We start from the raw sequence: 12,962 nt of genomic DNA on the forward strand, positions 1-12,962 counted from the left end.
AAAAAATAATTGCCAACACTGATGTCAAGGTGCTTACCCCCTATGTCTCCTTCTTGGCTTTTTATGGTTTTAGGTCTTACATTCAAGTCCTTGAACTATTTTGAGTTTTGATAGGGAGTGCTTTGAATCTGAAGATTGTTTTGAGTAGTTTGAGTATTTCAGCAATATTCTTCCAATCTGTGAGCATGAAATATCCTTTCATTTATTTGTGCCTTCAATTTCTTTCATCAATGCCTACAGTTTTGTGCACTGGTCTTTTATCTCCTTGGTTATATTTGTTCCTTGGTATACATTATTATTATTTTGATGCAGTTATAAATGGGATTGTTTATTTTTCAGACAGTGTATAGAAATGCAATTGATTTTTATATTCTATAACTTCACTCAATTTGTTTATTCTAAAGTCTTTTTTTTTTGTATTTTAGTTTTCTATATGTTATATCATGTCATCTGCAAATAGAAACAGTTTTCCTTTCCAATTTGCTGCCTTTTTGTTTTCTTGCCCAGTTACTGACCAGGATATCCAGTTCTGTGTTGAATAGGAATGGTGAGAGTGAGCATCTTTGTTTTGTTCCTGATCTTAGAGGAAAAGCTTTCAGTCTTCCACCACTGAGTATAATGTTAGCTTGGGCTTGACATTTATGTCCTTTATTATGTTGAGGTATATTCTATCTATCCCCAATATGTTATGCATATTTATCATGAAAGAATGTTGAATTTTGTCAGTGTGTTTTATGGATCTATTGAGATGATCATATTATTTTTATCTTTCATTTTTTTAATATGTATCTCATTGATTTTTGTGGGTGCGAACCATCCTCACGTCCCTGGAATAAATTCCACTTGATCACGGTATTGATTCTTTTCATGTGTTGTTGACTTCAGTTTACATTTTTTGACAATATTTCTGTGTATGTTCATTAGGGATATTGGCCTGTAATTTTCTTGTTGTGTCCTTGTCTGGTTTTGGTATCAGGGCAATGTTAGCCTCATGAATGAGTTTGGAAGTATTCCTTCCTTTTCTTTTTTTGGAAGAGTTTGAGAAGAATAGGTATTAATTATTCTTCAAATGTTCACCAGAATTCACCAGTGATGCCATCTGGTCCTGGAATGTGTTGTTGGGAGTTTTTTGATTACTGATTCAATCTCCTTATTAGCAGTCACTCTATTCAATTTTCTTCATGATTCAGTCTTGATTGTATGTTTCTAGGAATTTACATTGTCCAACTTGGTGTATGTTATTTCTTATGATCCTTTGTATTTTTGTGTTATCAGTTGTAGAGTCTCCTCTATCATTTCTGATTTTATGTATTTGAGCCCTCTTTTTTTTCCTTGGTGAGTCTTGCTAAATGTTTCTTTTTTTAAGTTCTTAAAAAACAAATCTTAGTTTTATTGATTTTTCCTGTTGTCTTTAGTCTATCTCAATTCTAATCTTTATTCCTTCTACCTTTGGGCTTTATTTTTTGTTCTTTTTCTAGTTCCTTGAGGTGTAAAGTTAGGTTGCTTGTTTGAAATCTTTGTTAATGTCGGGGTTTATTACTTAGAACTTCCCTTTTAGAACTGCTATTTTTGCATCTCATAAGTTTTGGTATGTTTCCATTTTCATTTGTTTCAAGGTATTTTTTGATTTCTCCCTTGACCCATTGGTTGTTCAATCTCCACTTGTGATTTTCCAGTTTTCTTCTTATAATTGATTTCTAGTTTCGTACCATTTTGGTCAGAAAAGATCTTGATATGTTTTCAGTCCTCTTAAGTTTATTAAGACTCATTTTGTAGCCTAGCATATGACCTCTTCTGGAGAATGCTCCATGTGAGTTTGAGAAGTATGTGTATTCTGTTGCTCTTGGATGGAATTTTCTGTATGTCTGTTACGTCAGTGTGATCTAATGAGTCATTTAGGGTCAATGTTCCATATTGATTTTCTGTCTCAGTGATCTATACATTGATGAAAATAGGGTATAGAAGTCTGCTGCTGTTATTGTATTACCATGTATTTCTCCCTTTAGGTGTGTTAATCTTTGCTTTATATATTTAGATGCTCCTATTTTGGGTATATAAATATTTACAAATGTTATTGTCTTTTTGGATTGGCTCCTTTATATAGTGATCATCTTTGTCTGATTATATTTTTGTCTTAAAGTCTACATTCTATGTGTAGCTGCCCCAGCTTTTTATAGGTTTCCATTTGCATGGAATATCTTTCGATATCCCCTCATTTTCAGTCTGTGTGTCCTTAAAACTAAATTGAGTCTCTTGTAAGCAGATATAGGTGGATTTTGTTTTTTGTTTTATTATGTATCCATTTTTAAAAATCCGTAAGTGGATTTTATGTCTTTTAACTGGATAGTTCAGTTCATTTACATTTAAAGTAACTGTTGATGGATATGGACTTATTAATGCCATTTTGTTAATTACTTTTTACTGTTTTATAATTCCTCTGTTCCTTCTTCTTTTGCTCCCTTTCTTTGTGATTTGATGACTTTCTACAGTGATATGTTTAGATTCCTTCATCTTTTGTGTATCTACTAAAGGTTTTGATTGTGGTTACCATGAAGCTTACAAAAAACATTTATAACAACCTATTTTAAATTGGTAACAACTTAAGTTCAAACACATTCTAATGTTACTCCCCCTTTTTCATGTTTAATGTTTTTGATGTCACAAAATTTACTTCTTTTAAAATCATGTATCCCTTAACAAATCATTGTAGTTATATTTCTACTACTTTTGTCTTTTAACTTCCATAATAGATTTATAAGTGATTAACTCAACACTATTAGAACATTAGATTATTCTGAATTTAACTATATATTTACCTTTACCTAAAAGTGAGATTTACATTTTCATATGTTTTCCTGTTACTAATTAATGTCCTTTTGTTTCAGCTTAAGGAAGTCCCTTTAACATTTCTTGAAAGGCTGGTCTGTGGTGATGAAATCCTTCAGCTTTTGCTTGTCTGGGAAACTATCTCTCCTTCAATTCAGAACAAATTTGCTGGGTAGAGTATTCTTGATTGGCAGTTTTATTTTTCTTTCAGCATATTGAATATATCATGCCCCTCCCTTCTGGCATGCAAAGTTTCTGCTGAAAAAATCTGCTGATAGTCATGTGGGAGTTCCCCTGTATACAATAATTTGTTCTCTTGCTGATTTAAGATTCTTTCCTTGTTTAAACTTTTGACAATTTAATTATAATGCATCTTGGTATGGGTCTCTTTGGAATTCTCTGGGCTTCTTGATTGTAGATGTCAGTTTCCATCCTTGGGTTAGGGAACTTTTTAGCCGTTATTTCTTCAAATAAGTTTTCTGCCCCTTTCTCTTTCTATTCTCCTTCTGGGATACCTATAATGTGAATACTGGTCTGCTTGATGTTGTCCTTAAGTCCCTTAAGCTATCTTTACACTTTCATTCTCTTTTCTTTTTGCTCCTCTGATTAGATGCATTCCATTGCCTTGCTTTTAGATATACTGATTCCTTTGCTCCTCCATATAGTCTGCTATTGGACCCCTTTATTGGATTTTCCAGTTTGGTTATTATATTCTTCAGCTCTGTGATTTCTGTTTGGTATTTATATTTTCCATCTCTTTGTTCAAACATTGTTCTCTTGACCTCAGAGAGCTTTTTGAATATTACTTTGAACTCTTTATCAGGTACATCACTTATCTTCATTTCATTAAGGTCTTTTTCTGAGATTTTATCTTGTTGTTTCATTTGGAACATGTTTCTCTGTATTTTTCATTATCTTTGACTTTCTGTGTTGGTTTCTATGCATTAGATAGAAGAGCCACCTCTCCCAGTCTTGAAGGAATGGACTTGTGTGGGTGATGAGCCTTATTGTTCAACCCTGACCTAACTCTTGGTTTCTCTCAAATCTTTGTAATCATCCAAGCAGCCATCTTTGTTCTTAGTGGCCAAGACTGTCAATCTCAATCAACATCTAGATGTAGGTTGACTGGAAGCTGGACCCTCAGGCAGCAGCTTTTAAGGTATGCCAACATATCTCTTTCAGGGGAAGACTGGAGATGGGTATTTCTGTCTCATCCCACCTCCCTGGAAGGGATAGCCAGTTAAGAACTGTCTCTTTATTTGCTGTAGTCACACTGAACCCAGAACACCAGCCCTGCTGGGTACCAGATTCCCAGAGATATGTTCTCTGGGCAGCAGCCACAAAAGCTGAGGTACCATATGTATACACAGGCAACTTTCTCAGATACCAGTGACCTGGGATGAAGCAAAAGGAGCACAAGGATGGCATGCATTGGCCTCCAAGTTCAGGATTGCAGTTATCCTCTAGATAGGTGTTCAATTGAAGTTTGGCCCTCAGACTGCAGCTTTTAAGATCTGCAGTCAGCCCTCTTTCATGGTAAGACTTCAGATGCCTCTGTGCTGTGCTTTGGGAGGATGGCTGGTTAACAACTGTTTCTCTGTGTGTTGTAATTCTGTGGAACCCATGAACATAAGCCCTGTTGACCGGCAGAGTTAGGTAATCAAGGGGTGCATCCTGGGGTGGCAGCCATAAAATCCAGGGTGCCAGATGTGTGTCTAAGCTCCTTTCTGGGAGATACTGGTGACCTTGAGTGAGGGGCAGGCAGAGTGTGAAGATGGTACCTGCTGGCCTCCCCAGTCTCTGAAGAGTATTACAGTTGGCCCCTAAATTAGAAGCCTTCCTCTCAGGCCATAGCTTTTAAGATACACAAATAGGCCTCTTTTACAGAAAGACTGGACATTTAATTCTGCTGCACTGGGCCCTGGGGGGACAGTAGTACTGAATCTGTGGGAGTCAGTTCAGGACTGCTTTTTAGTTAAGCTATAGGCTTTTAGGTCTCATGGACGCAGGTCCCATTGGCTTTCAGAGCTAGATGTTTTGGGGAACCATCTCTCAGGTGGAAGCCTTAAAAGTTGGGGCACCACATACGTTTCCAAACCCTGTGCTTCTCAGGGAGAGGCTTGGAGTTGTGAGCTGCTTCCCAGTTGTGTGTCGTTGTGCCAGAGGTGGGGGTTTAGGGTGAGATTGTGTCTCAGCCCTTCCTACTTGTTTTGATGCGAGTTTTTTCTGGTTCACCTCATGTGTAGGAGTCACTCAGCTAGCTTCTGGATTTCTTTCAAAGGAAATTGTTCTGTATATAGCTGTAGATTTGGTGTGTCCTAGAAAGGGAGGAGTTTAGAAGGCTCCTATATTGCCATCATGAACTAGAACTGTAAAAAGCTCCCTTAACCTTCTCTCTCCTACCCCTTATTTTCTTAAATCTTAATCCAAGACTTCATTTCCACTTTCAAACAGCTGTGTCTCTCATCTAAGAAGAACCATTTCTTAATGTATCTGTTTTTCCCAGCTGAGCTCTTTTGCCCCAAAAAGGTCCATTAGCGGGGCATGGAGACTGGGGCCAACACTGCTGGACCTGATAAACAGCTTTTCCCTCTTTTGTCCCTCCCACGCTCCTAGAACCATGATTTTGTTATCCATCCTTGTCCTCCAGGGGAGAATGAACTCCTCTCACTCCAGCAGGTTAAGTCATAATGTGTGTAAGACTTTGAGTCTAGGCCACTGGTTCTGTATACTAACTGCACATTGAAACCATCTGTGTAGCTTTAAAAATCCCACTGATCCCACCTGTGGCTCCAGGGTGCCCTCAGGAGCCATAGTTTGGCTTCCCATTCCCTCCACATGCAATTGGTTTTAGGTATGGCCATGTGGTATAGCCAATGGGATATGAGGATATGAAGCTGGGAAGACTGTGGAAGGGTTTTCCACATTAAAAAAAAAAAGTATGTTTCAGGGCTTTTGTTTTCCCAGTTCTGGAGGTTGTTGACTGTGTGCGGCCCAGGGTGAAGGTCCTCTGTTTAGTAAGTGTTCAGTGGACATTATCTCATTGGATCCTGTACTGCTCTCTGAGGTAGTCAGTTTGATTTTATTACTCCCATTTTACAGACAAGGAAAATGAGGTTCACAGAAGTCTCAATATTTTCTCCTTAATGACAGCGGCTAGCAGTAGCATAGCCAGAATGAACCCAGCTCAGCCTGGTTCTGAAAATCATGACATTATCTCTATTACCAGAGGTGCACTGGGAAGCTATCAAAAACCACAACAAAAAAAACCCCCAAAACAAAAACCAAACCCTGATTTGTAGCAATTGCCAATTTCCACAGTATAAATATTTTCACTGTGTCCAATTCTGTAAGCTACCATTGTGAGCTCACTGAGCACGAGCTCGGGCAGAGACGTGTGCAAGCTGTTCTTGTGAGCCGGTATGAGTCAGCTCCGGCGGCAAGTGCTCAAGCCCGGGCTCTGATGCTAAGAACCTGTTTCTCCCCAGGCTCCCAAACAGAGCTTTCTCCCAACATGTGTCTCCTCAGAGCATATCTTTATGCTGAAGTTCTGCCTTATTAGGGAGGATGCTTCGCTCTTGTTCGTAGAAGGGAGATAAAAACCATAAGGGACAAACCAATAGGGGTGAGCTATGGAGGTTTCCTAATGCCTCCAGGATGCTAATGATGCAGACAGGAGTCCCAGAGGACTCTTTATCATTCTTCATGGTGGCGAGCCAAGAGAGCCTTTAACATTTGCTTTATCTCTCTGTCATCTGAGCTGCTGTGCATTTTGTATACACTTGCTGAGCCGTCTGGCATTGCTGAGTGCAGATTCGTGACTGTGGTACAGTTATAGCAGCAGGGGCCTAGGCATGTAGCCAGTGGAAACTTTATGGTAAGCCAACTCCAGGCCTTACCAGGAGGCCAGGGGAAGCAGCACAATTCAATTACAGTGTGCTTGCTAAAGCCCATTCCAGACTGTGGCATGATAGTCTCTCAAGGTTAGAAGGAACATCTCTGTAACTGACCAGTCGGACCTCCTGTCTGTCATCCCACCAAGGGTTGTAAACTGTTTGACGATAATAACGGTGAACTTTTTTTCTACTGAGGAATTTGATTACACATTTGAATACCTTTGTGAAAAAAGTCCATTTTTATGCTATAGTAAATTCTGTAATTCCTGTTGCAGACTGACATGATCTCAGTTCTAAGCCTGGGGGCTAACATTATCAGACTAGTCTCTCCATATGCCAAGTGTATCAGTCAGGATAGACTCGGTTATGCTGCAGTGATGAACAAATGCCATAATGTCAGCAGCCCTAAACAGCAGTAATAAAAATGATAATTATTTCTTGCTTGTGCAAAATGTCCATCAAGGGTTGGGTGAGAGCTTGGCTCATGTTAATCAGTCAGAGATCCAGAGCCCAGTGGTCATCTCTCAACATGGCCATTCAATGGAGGAAAAAGAGTCTGGTCTGCAGGAGGGGAGAAAAGGCTCTCAGCAGCACTGAGGCAGTCTACCTTGCAAGTATCGTACATCATTCTGTTCTTAATTTATTGGCTAGAACTGTTCATGTGGCCTTACCTGTCTGTAATGGGCCACAAAGGGGCTTTCGCTACATGCCCAGGAGGCAGAGAGCTGGAACTATTTGGGGAGCAGCCTTAATGACTATCCCAGTCATTTTTCATATATCTGAAGGTGGTTAGGATGTCACCTTGCCTGTTCTCAGCTCACCCCCAGGCACCTGCTCACCTGCTGTGTAACATGCTTCTTGCTCCTTTCATCAGTCGGTTCACTTTTCTGAACTCCATCATGTTTTGTACCTTTCCATGCCAGTGTCTAGAGCTAAGTCCAGTTTCCCAGGCCTAGCTGCTCATGGCAGGACTCACTGGGGCTCATCATTCCCTTCAGTAGAGACACCATGGTTGGAACTCTGGAGCCTGAGATTGCATCTTAATTTTTTTTGGCAGCCACAGCACCCTGCTGCTGTCTAACTGCTGGAATGTAAGCCCCAGGATGGCAGAGACTGTGACAGTCTTGCTTGTTACAGTGTCCTCTTCACTTGGAAAAAGGTCTGATAAATCTTAATATTTGTTGAATAAATACACATATTAAATCTACTTTCTTGCCTCTGCCTAATCTTTTTTACTCATACTGTCAAGTTCTATTACCTCCCTCTTGTCCTGATAAAATTATCTTTTTCAGATCCAACTGCAGGTTGTATTTATTTTACATTTGTTCCAGCATACAGCTGTGAAGGAGTATTACCTTTGGAGCAAAAAAATGTATGATTGACCCCCAGCTCTGATTACATCATCCAACAGCATATATTTCTTGAGCACCTACAATGTGCCAGCTGCCACTTATACAATTATGAGAAAAATAAAACCATGAGGCCACCTTTCCACTGAATGGGTTAGTTTGGGCAAATAGTATGACATCTCTAGATTAGAATATACAGTCCATGAATGCAAGGATTTTTGGTAGTTTTCTCACTCAAGTTTTCCCAGCAACACAAACATGCCTGGCATTTAGTGGATGTTCTATAAATATTGGTTCCATGAGTGAATGAATCTCTAAGCTTCAGTTTGTTCTTTGGTATCAGAATCTTCTGGGAGGGCATGTGTAGTTTGAAAACATAGTAGTACTTTGTCCCATTGTCTAATTGCTGTGTTTAGTCATGATGTTGCTTGTTTGAAGTCTAAAATAAGTTTTAAAAAAAATGAAGTAAAATTTATCTGTTATTCCCAGAGGAACAGGGTTACCCCCCCCCTGCAAGGTTGCAGAATACCATTCCAGATTGATACTAATCTATTAATCACTATACTTCGGGTACCATTGTTCATTGAATCCAGCTTGGCCCCAAGGAAGTTCAAAGTTCAAAGACTCTGTCATTCTGTTGATGAAGCTCAGCTATGTGAAATCTATCCTTTATTCATGACCAACCCATCTAAGTAAGCCATATAAGAAGAAAAAAAAATTAGACTTCCCAGACTTGTGCTGATGAGTTGTCCTAATGACCAATACCTTTTCCGGTGTTCATGAATTACTGCTTCCAATTCTATCCTGCAGTTTTGCCTGTACTTACCTGAATGTTTTATATAATCTCTCTTTCTACCTTGAGCTACAAATCATTTTATCACTTCTCATCTTGAAAATTATTTTCCTCAGGGGAAAAAGAGGGAGCTGAGTGGAGGAATGCTGCTCCCTCTCTCATTCACAAGGGCTGTCTTATCAGTTGCTCGAGGAAGGCTTATCTTTCTCATGATTGTGTACTGATCTTCACTTTAGAAAGCGTTTTTCCTTTCCGTGTGTGAACAAGCAAGAGAAATAGGGAAGGCAACTAGGTGAAAGAGAGTGGTACATGATTTTAGGGGCAAGTTGATCTCTATGAGTCTAAGGAGAATTGGGGACCGAGGGAGCACACGCAGAGGGTTACACAGGCATGCTAGGGTGTAGATGTTGTACAGAGGTCGACTGGAAGGCAATCCAAGTGATGGACATTTTACAGCTGGTGGAAGTGTGGAGTTGACGGAATACCGGTGGTGGCTCATCAGCTGTATCCCCCACTTAACTGTAGTCATGAGAGCACAAGGCTGCAAGAACTTCGGGGGTTATCCAGGTTATTTCTGACATTGTCAGGTCAAATGACTACTAGACTATCCCTGGTTTCTAATTTGAAATATCTCCAAAGAAGACTCCTGTCTAAACTTCTTCAGCCCACTTGAATGTTTGGCTGTACTCCATGCCTGCACAATCTTCACCTTGTCTAGCCTAAATTCTTCTAGCTCCGGTCCAAGCCCTTAGAAGAATGAAACCTCTGTGGGGTAAGAGCTGCCTTGGGGGCAAGAGACAGGCAGTGCTGGGTGGCCTGGAGGATGTTGCACAGGGACAAGGGTGTAGCCCAGTTTCCAATACAAATACACAGGACTATGGGGTCTCCTGTTTTACTAGAACACTTCTTCAGATATCTTAATCCAGGAAGAAAACTCCCTGGGTTTTGTTATTGGCATTAAACCCTTAGGCATGCCAGGACATGGTAAACATTGTGAGCGCATCCTCTAACTGGTCTGCAGGCATGTTGAATGTCCAGAGGGTGCCCAGCAGTTACTGGTGTTGGACTGTGGTCTCTGGGTTAATTTAGTCAGAAGTGAGTTAAATGTACCTCCAGGTTAAATCTGGCAGAGCAAAACAATTCCCTAAAGGCTTGAGAGAAGAGCCATTTTAGGGAAAATCATGGATATTTCTTAGCTTCTCATTTTTAGGGGGAGCAGTACAGTTTTTTTTTTCTCTTTTTCAAACTTTTATTCATTTAATTAGCAAATGTCTAATGAAAACTGTGGATATGAAAATATGAATGAGATATTTCACAGCTACTATGAATGAGGAGTTCACAGTGCTATGAGGAACACATCTATACAACCTATAACTTTTTTTTTCTTTTTTTGAGAGGGCATCTCTCATATTTATTGATCAAATGGTTGTTAACAATAATAAAATTCTGTATAGGGGGGTCAATGCTCAATGCACAATCATTAATCCATCTCAAGCGGGAGCAGTACAGTTTTAAGCTTCACACAGGCCCTGCATATCATTCAGGGCAGGATGGACTCAAAACATCCCAGAAATTTTTTTTAAAACTCTGAGAAATCTCTGTGATCAACTAGTTAGAAAACCAACCAGCACTACAACTTGGAGCCAGCACAGCATCCCCATCACTGAGATGGGAGCATGAACATGAGTATTCTGTTTGGCCCATTTTCTGGTGGGCAGCATGTGCAACCTTCCCTGGATCCTTTAGAATCGCTAACAGTAATTACCGCTAACACTGAGCGAGCATTTTCTGTGTCCTTGTCCTGGAGTGTAGAATGAATGCTTGGTATAGAATGAATGTCATAGCCATCCCTGCAGTAATGGCATGGACTGGGCAGGTGATATTCCCACTCCCATTTCCCAAATGAGAACATTGAAATCTGGGGAAAGGCGCTCTTTCCCCAAGAATAGGCAGTAAGTGGCAGATTCAGTGCGCAGTCTGCTCCCTGTTTCAGTCAGCGCTCTGAACCCTTGTGACATCTTGCTTCCCAGGCCCATGTGGGTGCTGCAGGCAGGGTTGCTGCTTAGGTAGTCTCTGCAGGGGCAAGAGCTGACACGGGAGATGGTAAAGATGCAGAAATACACAGGAGAATCACATGGTGGCTGCCATCTCTGGGGTCTAAAAGAGCTGCAAAATCAATATGATTTTACATAATCTTGGTGGTTGGAAAACTGGCTATATGACAGGTTTAGCTCTGAAAATGAAATGGTTCAGGAAGGGGGAGAGTACAGAACTGACATTACACTGGGGTGAGGGTGCAGGGGTGGAGGGGAAGGGGGGCAGCTGGGACAGGATGAATCCGAGGGTGCCTCTCTTGGCTTTGGTTCTGATTTGATGCAGGAAGGCAGGGAGGCTACGAAGCCGCATTTCTAGTTGCACTTTGCTCTACTCTGTTCAAGCTGCAGCTCAGGTCAGAGGAGCATAGGGCCTCAGAGCTCATCTCTGCTGAAAATGTCTCAGGCTGCGTCTACGTCTTCTCCTCGGATGATGTAACATGGAGGTAATATGGCCCAGTGTGACTCTGAGCCAGGGACAGTCACAGGGGACTGTCTAGCCATTTGAAGTCAACACAGCCAGATTAAGCAATCAGGATGAACAAACCTGGGAATACAGACCGGAAGCTCTATGATGTTGGCCCATGATAAGGTCAAGGCCCTATCTGTGGCTGGAACATTTTCAAGGCTACATGTACCCAATTTAGATCAAAAGTGATAAATGTGGTGCTTTTATTTTTGTTCCTTTCTTCCCTATCAAGTTACATCAACTTTGTAGCTGTAAACATGCAGCTGGCAAGCGAGGTCGGAGGCTACACGCCTTCTTCCTGATGCTGCCACAGGGTGGGTGACAAGGAGTTACTGAAACATGCAGAGGCCCCTCAAGGAGGGGAGAGGAAAGGACTGCAGACCCCACTGAGGGCCAGAGATTCCCCAGGGTTCAGATGGGGTTTACAAGGTCGTATGACCCAGACTATTTCCTCTTTCCTGAAGGCCAGGCCCCGATTGTGTCACTTGGGTCTGCCCCGTTCCTTTACAAGGGGGTTAGCAGCTCCAGGCCTTGACATGCAAATCCTACAGTCTGACTGCTGATAAATGGCCATGCTGATGGGATGACTAATACTGTCCTTCCCTGCCTGAGCTTATCTAGCACTCCTTGCTGAACTGGTGTACACCCTTCTTAAAACTCCACAAAACTGGAACAAGAATTGGCCTTAATAGAAGAACTTCACAAACTGGGCTAAAAGGGACTCTGGAGTGAAACTGCCTGGTCCAAATCCTGATCCTGCTTGCTTTAGCTGTATGACTTTGGACAAACAATTTAATCTCTCTGTACCTTAGTTTCCCCATCTGTACAGTGAAGTTGAGAGCACCCGCCTCCTGGGTACTGAATGAGCAGATTTATTAAGTGTTTGGAACAGGGTGTATCACATAATGGCGAACAGTTAGTGTATATTATTTAGTATACTATTGTTTATTATACACTAATAAATAAACAATGTATATTATTGTTTAGTGAAAATATTTTCTGAAATCAAAGGCAGAGCAACATCTCAAAGCAAATGCTGTGTGATTCGTCTTCTCTCAGATATTCCAGGCTGCATGTGTAGTTCAGCATGGCGTAGGGGACAGTTGACAAATGGGTGTGGGGATGAAGACTATCTGGGGAGAACGGTAGTGTCATAAGGCCTAAGGATTTCCTGGGATTCCTTCTCTAAGAGGCAAGATGATCCTGAGGCAGGGAAGGGCAAGTGTGACCTCATCTTGACCCCCATCCTGCCAGCTGAGCTAAGGGCACCAGGCAGCCCCAGCAGACTCAACTCCTGCTGATCGATTGGCTTGTGGCCAGGCTGCCCCAGGAAGTGAGGGCGGGCAGCCTCGTGATTCTCAGAAGGGACTGAGAACTGATACAAGATGTGAAGTGGAGGCCTGACCCCGGAGCTGGGGGCCCCTTGAGCTTTAGGTAAAGATCCTGAACCTCCTCTCTCTCCACACATAGGAAGAGGGACAGAGTAGCAGCCCTGGGGACTCTATCACAGGTCTGGCGAATGATGCTGCTACCAGA

The sequence above is a fragment of the Manis javanica genome, chromosome 8 (genome assembly GCF_040802235.1).
Source record: "Manis javanica isolate MJ-LG chromosome 8, MJ_LKY, whole genome shotgun sequence".
NCBI lineage: Eukaryota > Metazoa > Chordata > Mammalia > Pholidota > Manidae > Manis > Manis javanica.